Below are 7,828 nucleotides of genomic sequence, written 5' to 3'. Positions count from 1 at the left end.
AAAGAAAAGAAAAACGAGCGCGGGGAGGGAGGGAGGGAGGGGGAGAAGAGTCTGGAAAAGAGCAGAAAGGAGCCGCGAACCGGGGCGGTTCGCCCCGGGCGGCAGAGCGGGTGCCTAAGCCCGGGCTGAGCCGGGCGCTGCGTCCCCCTGGCAGAGGAGGAGATGCTGACGGCCGTTAGCAGCCCGGCCAGCCGGATGAAATAAATGCCTGCATCGAGCTCGTATCGTGTTATGTCCTGATTAGGGCAGATGTTTGACAGGCGTCAGAGGTGTCTCTTTCACTCAGGGAGCACGATACAGCTTGTCGGCTCCCCGCGGGCTGCGAGCGGCGGACGAGGCTCTGCCGTTGCGGGGTGCTCGGCGGGAGCTGTGCAAAGGGGCTGCAGCCGTACGGGGCTGCTGTGCTGGGCGGCGGGACGTGGGGAGCGCGGGGACTGGCAGAGCCGAGCACGGAGAAATGTGCTGGTGTTTGGCCGGTTTCACTGGGATGAGGTCACCGTCCTTTTTGTACGTTGTTTATCGAGGATCGCTAGGGAGGAACGGCGGGATGCGTGATCCTGAACGAGCGGGCTGCGCGTCATAGCCACTGCTTGCAGCATCTCCCGTGTCCCCAAATCCATCCTGACCCTCCCTGTTCGATCCGCATCCCCCGCATCTGTGCAACGCCCACGCCAACTCGCCCGGCGAACCAAACATCTCCTGCTCCGCTGTGTCCTCATCAGACCCCAAATACGACGCTCGGCTGGCACTGCTAATTCCCTCCTCGTGTGCTGTTTTTCTTCCTCATCCCACCTCTCTGCTCTCCCCCCCCTCTTCCCCCCTACCTCCTCCCCTCCTTTTTGCTGCTGTCCCCAGGAAGAGGCTGGCATAGCTGTCAAGACAACTGTGCCTTTTGCAAAGATGCTGTGAACCTGTGATCGGAAAGACAATCTAAGACCGATGTCTTAAATGTTCCCATCACTTGCTCGGGATTGCTTAGCTCTGGCATGGCTGGCAGGACTGAGTACTGAGCCCTGATGTCTCCAGCAGCAGGGCTGTAAATAAGTTTCCATCATAAACATGCCTGCAATTTCCTTCCTTGCTGTTCTTTTTGCTGTTGTATGTTTGTCCTCTTGATTTGCCCTGAAAAAAAAAGAAAAAAGGGAAGAAACATAATAGGATTGCAGTGCTGATATCTTTGACAGTTATACTAATGTAATCTTCCTCCCCCCCCACCAAAAAAAAAAAAAGACCGAAAACAAATTCTTATACTATCTTTAAGATGTCAAGCAGAGGCTTTTCCATATTTAAAAGTGTCAGTAGCTGAAGTGTTGATCTGATTAAATACCTCCCATTCCAAGTGCCTTGTTTTTTTCTGTGTCACAGTTACAAGATTTTAAAGAATTCTAATATCATAGAATTATGGAACATCTCAAGTTGAAGGAACCCATAAGGATTATTGAGTCCAACCCCTGGCTCCACACCGCACCACTCAAATCCAAACCCTATATCTGAGAGCATTATCCAAATACTCCTTGAACTCCAGCAGCTGGGACCATGTCCACTGCCCTGCGCAGGCTGTTCCATGCTCACAGCCCTCTGGTGCAGAGCCTTTCCCTCACCCCCACTGCAACTACCCGCAGCTCCATGCCATTCCCTTAGGCCCTGTTGCTGTCAGAGAGCAGAGCTCAGCACTACCCACTCGCTCCCTGTGAGGCCTCCTCTGCTCAGGGCTGAACAAACCAAGGGAATCCACCTTGTCCTCCTTCCAGATCCTTCCGCATCTTCATATATCTTCCTTTGGACACTGTGTAATAGTTTTATGTTCTTTTTGCACTGTGGCACCAAAATCTGCACACAATACTTGAGGTGAGGCTGCAAGAGTGCAGCACAGAGCAGGACAACTCCTCCCATTAAACGGCTGGCAATGCCAGGCTTGATGCACCTCAGGACATGGTTGATTATTACAGCAATATGTTTCTGGTGGTGACCGACCTTCGAGTGGTTTGGGATTTCATGGCATACCCAGTGTTTCCAGTGGGTCCTGAAGCATTGCCTACCAATGCTGCTGTGGCACACTGCAAATACCCTTGCCACAGGAATTATGGCAAAGGACACAGAGTAGTCCTTTTAGTACCTTTTAGTAAAATGGTTCAAAGAAGTAAAATAAGAGGACAGCGATTTGGAAAATTATATGGGAGCAGAATTTTAAAAGAATCCACAGTAATACTAGCAGTAATCTATTACAGACTTGAGGAGGAACAGTTATGTGTAGAACTATGGAGAAAAGGGGACAAGCGAATATCACGTGACTATGGAAAAGCACAGTTTCTCAGATAGTGGATGGAAAATACCACTGGGAAGTTGCATGGCTTTAGTGTGATGTAAGCAAGATTCTCAAGCAAACAGGGGGAGTCCATGACAAAGGAGGCTGCTTTAGGCCTTGTATTAATAAGCGGAAGGGGCATGTAGAAGGCCATAGTATCTAATCTTATCTTGAGCTGAGTAATCATGGGCTAATTCAGCTCCTGTTAAATTGAAAGAGGGACAAATGTGGATCTGTCTAAGCTGGGACGCCACAGAACTTAAAGAAAAAACCTCACAAAGGGGCCAGGGGAGACAAAGCTGATTTTTACTCACAGATATTGAAAGAAACTGGCAAATAAAATTACAAACTGAAAAACAAGGATTTGTTCAAGTTGGGAGTAGTGAATGGAGAAAGGTGGTGATGATGGTACTGTCTCTGGCCCTTCCACGTGAGTGCATCACTCAGTGAGAAAACAACTACAAGCTGCCAGCATGCAGAGCCATGGAAAAGGCTTTGTGAGCCTATGATGCACCAGCTGGGTATTTTTAGTAGAGACAGGAACGTATTAACATGGCTTCACACAGCATTGCTAAGGACCCTCATCTGGAAAATTATGTACAATTCTGGTGACTTACAAGCAGAAAAGTTTGACTCAGATTGCAACAGGTGCAGAGGAGGAATAGTGGGGTGACGGGGGAACGGAGCATCTGAGCTCTTGGGTGGGAGCTTAACATATGCAAGTGTAGCTTCCTTAGCTGGACAAATGAAGACTGCAAAATGGCGTGATGATTCATTGTAAATACATTCCATGAGTAAATATCAAAGAAGGAAAACTATTTAAATTAATGAAATAATTATACAAGCAAAAAGATGTAAGTTAGGAATCAGTCGTGAAAACACTTGGACTGGATAGCCAATGAACTTTCTAACCATTCCAGGAGTGAACAAACACTGCTCTAGGCAGAAGCACTTAAAAGATTTTAAATCAGGGCATGGTACTTTGATACATCCAAGGGGAATTTAAAGGGGACTGAGATGCTGACCTTTTCAATTGTACTTCTACCATTCCCAAACTTCAGGGCATCTTCCGGTCCTCTGCCCCTTCTACATATGGCTTGTCAGGGCTTTTTCAGCTGCCTCAGAAGCACTGAAAATTAGTCAAAGGCAAGATGTAGAAAGGACTCTGGTGACATTAAATCGTCAGATGGTTTGTGGTGCATCTTGCTCATAGAAGTATGGTTGAATTGACTGACAGATTTGGGTCAGAAAGAAACCTTTTCCTTCAGATGAGGCTAGTAAGGGTCTGTTTTCATAAAATCATAGTATGGCTTGGGTTGGAAGGGACCTCAAGGATCATCAAGTTCCAACCCCCTGCCACAGGCAGGGCTGCCAACTGCTAGATCAAGTACTAGATCTGATTGCCCAGGGCCCCATCCAGTCTGGCCCTAGATAACCTGCAGGGTCAGAGCATCCACAACATCTCTGGGCATTCTGTTCCAGAACCTCACCACTCTCTGAATAAAAATCTTCCCCCTGACATCTAATCTAATTTTCCTCTCCTTTAGTTTAAAGCCATTCCCCCTTGTCCTATAACTATCTACCCTTGCAAAAAGTTGTTTTCTGTCATGTTTATAAACTCCCTTTAAATACTGAAAGCCACAATGAGGTCTCCCAGCAACCTTCTCTTTTCCAGGTTGAAAAAGCCCAGTTCTTTCAGCTTATCTTCATAGGAGAAGTGCTCCAGCCCTTGCATCATCCTCATGGCCCTCACCTGGACCCACTCCAACAGCTCCACATCTTTCCTGTGTCCAGGTCTGGACACAGTGCTCCAAATGGGGCCTCATGAGGACAGAGTAGAGGGTGATGATCACCTCCCTGTTCCGGCTGGCCACTGTTCTTCTGACAGAATCCAGGATACCGCTGGCTTTCTGGAGTGCAAGTGCACACTGCTGGTTCACATTAAGTTTTTAATCAATCAGTTCTTCTCTTTTAATCAATGAGTTCTTCTCAGCAGGGCTACTCTCAAGGAGTTCTTCTCCCAGTTTACATACATATCAGGGATTACGTCGACCCAAGTGCAAAACCTTGCACTTTTCTTCATTGAACCTCAATATGTTCACAAAGGCCCAACTTTTGAACTTATCACAATCCCTCTGAATGGCATCCCTTCCTTCTGCTGTATCAGCCACTGCTCAGTTTGGTGTTGCCTTTCTTCTCCCATAGCCAATTTTTCACAATCTCCCATTCAGTAAGTATCTTCTAAGAATACTTGTGTTGTTCCGTTACAGTCCTCTCTAATATTATGCTTATGAGGTCTGGTCTTTTAGCACAGCCCTTGAGCTACTATCTGATACTCAGAAGTACTTTGTGACTCCAAATAAGTGAAGGCTGAAGAAAATTTTTCTGTAAGGCCTCCTATGCAAAATTTCTTGTGTTGTTGTTCCCATTGTAGTCATGGATAATTTCCAGTCCTATCATCTTGAAGGCAGTATCAACAGATAATTTTTAATGCTGGAGGTAAATGTGAGACAAAGAGAGAGAGAGAGGAGAGCAAACCATTGTTTCTCGTGTGAATTGGTTTATTGCAATTAACAGTCATTCAGCTGAACTACTGTAAATTGATAATGATACATCACATCCCTATTAGCCCTGCTGTTTCAGGTGCGTTTTGGCACTTCTGTACATAATGCTCACTCTAATGTTGTAACTCGTGTTCACTGTGCATGCCCTCTCCACAGTTCCTACAGGATAGTCTCAGAAAATGGTTATATCTCATTCCTAATCAATACCTATTGTGTATTTGAGCAAGACTTAGTAGAAACTGGTTTCTGCATGTCTGACCTGAGGAAGCTTCTTGACTTGCAGTTTCCTCATCTTATGCTGTGGACTGAAGATGCCTATTAACAGAACGATAAAATCATTAAATTTCTATTCCTCTGTTTGCTGAAGCTCAGCCCAGGAGAACCAGTATCATGGGAATACACATTTATTTATTACATCCTATACGCAGAATAAAGATTCCCTTGGGTTTATTTCAGAAGCTACTAAGCAATAATGTTTAATGTGATAGCCTTCCTGCTTAAGGAAGAAAAGTTTTCCCCTGCCCAACCAGTGATTATCTACTTTAAATTCCTAGAAAGTGGTGGCTTTTTAAATGACAAGCGTTTGAGCTGAAACATTTCCCAAGTCTTCCAGAAGTTAGTTATATATGCTATCGGGAGTATGCTATGTGACATTTTTCCTTTCTTTCAAGCTAATTGTAATTCCCATGTCAGCTTATACATATCCTTCACGACTGACAAGAAATATTAGCATGACATATCAAAATATGTCTCGGTAATCTTAGGGCTTTCTTATTCTCTTGTTGAGATCCTTCAGGTTTTCCTACAATCAAGACTACCATTGTGCCTGTCTGTGTTAAATTGACTTTGGAGTCAAATGAAAATTTTGAGTGGGTGTCCAAAGAGACCTGTAGGGTAGTTCACTTGAACTCCAAGTTGTACCTGGAAGAAGAGACGTTTCCACAGCAGGGAATTACTAGAGTACAGCAGTGTTTCAGCTTTACATTTGTCTCTCAATACATCAGATCCAGAGTTATGACTGGAAGAGTATAGATTCAGCAAGACCAGCTCTCCACCATATGGAGATTTCCCCATGACAGCTGAATCCAAAATATAACCACTAAAAGCATCTTAAAGGCCACTTTAAAAGCCACTTTCTGTCTTTTGGACGGTACAAAGCAGCTTTATCAAGAACAAGGATTTAGTCCAAAAGTTTTCCCCAGACTTACAATGTTTGTGATTATACTAGTTTGTAATAGCAAGTGCAAAGATTCTGTTAAATACCTGGGAAAGTAAAAGGCTGAGATGAATGTAACAGCTGTATTTATCCAGGTGCTCTCATTTTTCTGGGTGATACATCCATTTCTGAAACTATCATTAGAATCTTTTCTCCATCAAGAGTATCAGATTTTAATCATATAGGAAGAAAAAACCTCTCCTATTATTGGAAGAAAAACCAAACAAGTATACTTGCAATGCTGAGAATTGCTCATTACTTTAGAAATTGTTACTAGCTCTTCATGGTAATCAATAATAGCTGCTTTTTCAGGGTGATGCAACTATTTTTACTTTCACCTTTTCTGAATGTAGTCATGGGAACACAAACCAACTTGTGAGAATCAGACTAAGGAACAGTTTGAGCATCTGAGGTGACTGAGAGGTGGTCACTGAGTCTCATCACTTCCTTGGCTTCCAACTTAGCTGTGTGCCTTACCTCCTGTACCATGAAAGCATCGCAATAGGTTTGTTTCCTGTTCTGCCAACTAAGAGGCATGTATTTTCCCTTATTATTGACTCTACTCTAGCAAGTTCTAAAGAGAGATTTCAGAGTATTTTTGGAGATTGTTTGAGAAAAAGATGAAATTTTGGTTTCAAAAGATGGAATTTCAAATCTGCAAAAGATGAAATTTCAAACCCTGAAATCCTCAGTCCTAATTTCATAAACAGCGTTATCCGAGCAAACTCACTGGCTTTGATACTGAAGAGGTTACTGCACATTGGAACCTCAGTTTGTTGCACAGTAATACCAGCAGAATCCTGGACAGAATCCAGTCAGTAGCAATAATCATCTGAAAAATAGTTGTTCTAGAAGGCTAGAGGAAAATAAAACTTCATTTGTCGGCTTTGTTCTCTTGGGAGCTATAGCTTATCATTGTGGAGTTCTGATTTCCTTTTTAAATTGCACGAATCTTATCCTATAATCAAGACATAAAAATCCCATGGAAGAATGTTCCATCCCAGATTTAGTCCTTACAGACCCAATTTTGGGACTTCCCTTATGGCCTTAGCAATTGAGTGCTCGCCTTTGTCTAGTATATCTCAAGCTATCTAGTGGATCCAGACGTGTTGGATCCAAGACATATTCACACTGATGTGAAGGTATAATATCCTTTTGCCTCTCTTGTCTTTTAGCATAAAGCTTGTAGTTCCCTGTTGTTCTGCCCCTTGTTACTCAGCAATGTTTTCCCACTATTCTTGGCAGTTTCTCACCTTGTATAATAAATAGTGATTCAGATTTAAAGTTTCCCAGCTTCCATTCATTCTGCCTCAGGATAATATGAGGAAAATATTGTAACTCTAGGGGAAAAAAAATTACCCAGCTGTTTGTCAGAAGATATCTCTTAGCTGGGATTCTGTTTATTCACCTGAGTCTTCAGAATTAAGAAAGGAAAGAAGATCACCTTATTTGCTGACTCATACTTTAGTTAATTTCACTTTCACCTTTTTCTTTTTTTTTCCAGAGTGTCTCAGGAGGTCTCTCTTCTCAGTGTATTTGAAGAAAATGATAGAAAGTCTCCAAGTGGTATCTAGATGAATGTGGCTGCCTTGTGATGCAAACAACTGACTTAGCAACCCCAACGCACTGCACAGGAGAGATCCAAGACCATGTATCTACTTAAAATGTATCTTCAGGGATGCATGATGATATGCAAATACGTTTGGGTTTTTTTGTTTGTTTGTTTTTTTGCTGAGTTTCAAT

This window comes from Meleagris gallopavo, chromosome 5 (genome assembly GCF_000146605.3).
Source record: "Meleagris gallopavo isolate NT-WF06-2002-E0010 breed Aviagen turkey brand Nicholas breeding stock chromosome 5, Turkey_5.1, whole genome shotgun sequence".
Taxonomy (NCBI): domain Eukaryota; kingdom Metazoa; phylum Chordata; class Aves; order Galliformes; family Phasianidae; genus Meleagris; species Meleagris gallopavo.
The sequence above is the reverse complement of the archived record's forward strand: the minus strand, read 5'-3'. Positions refer to the sequence as shown.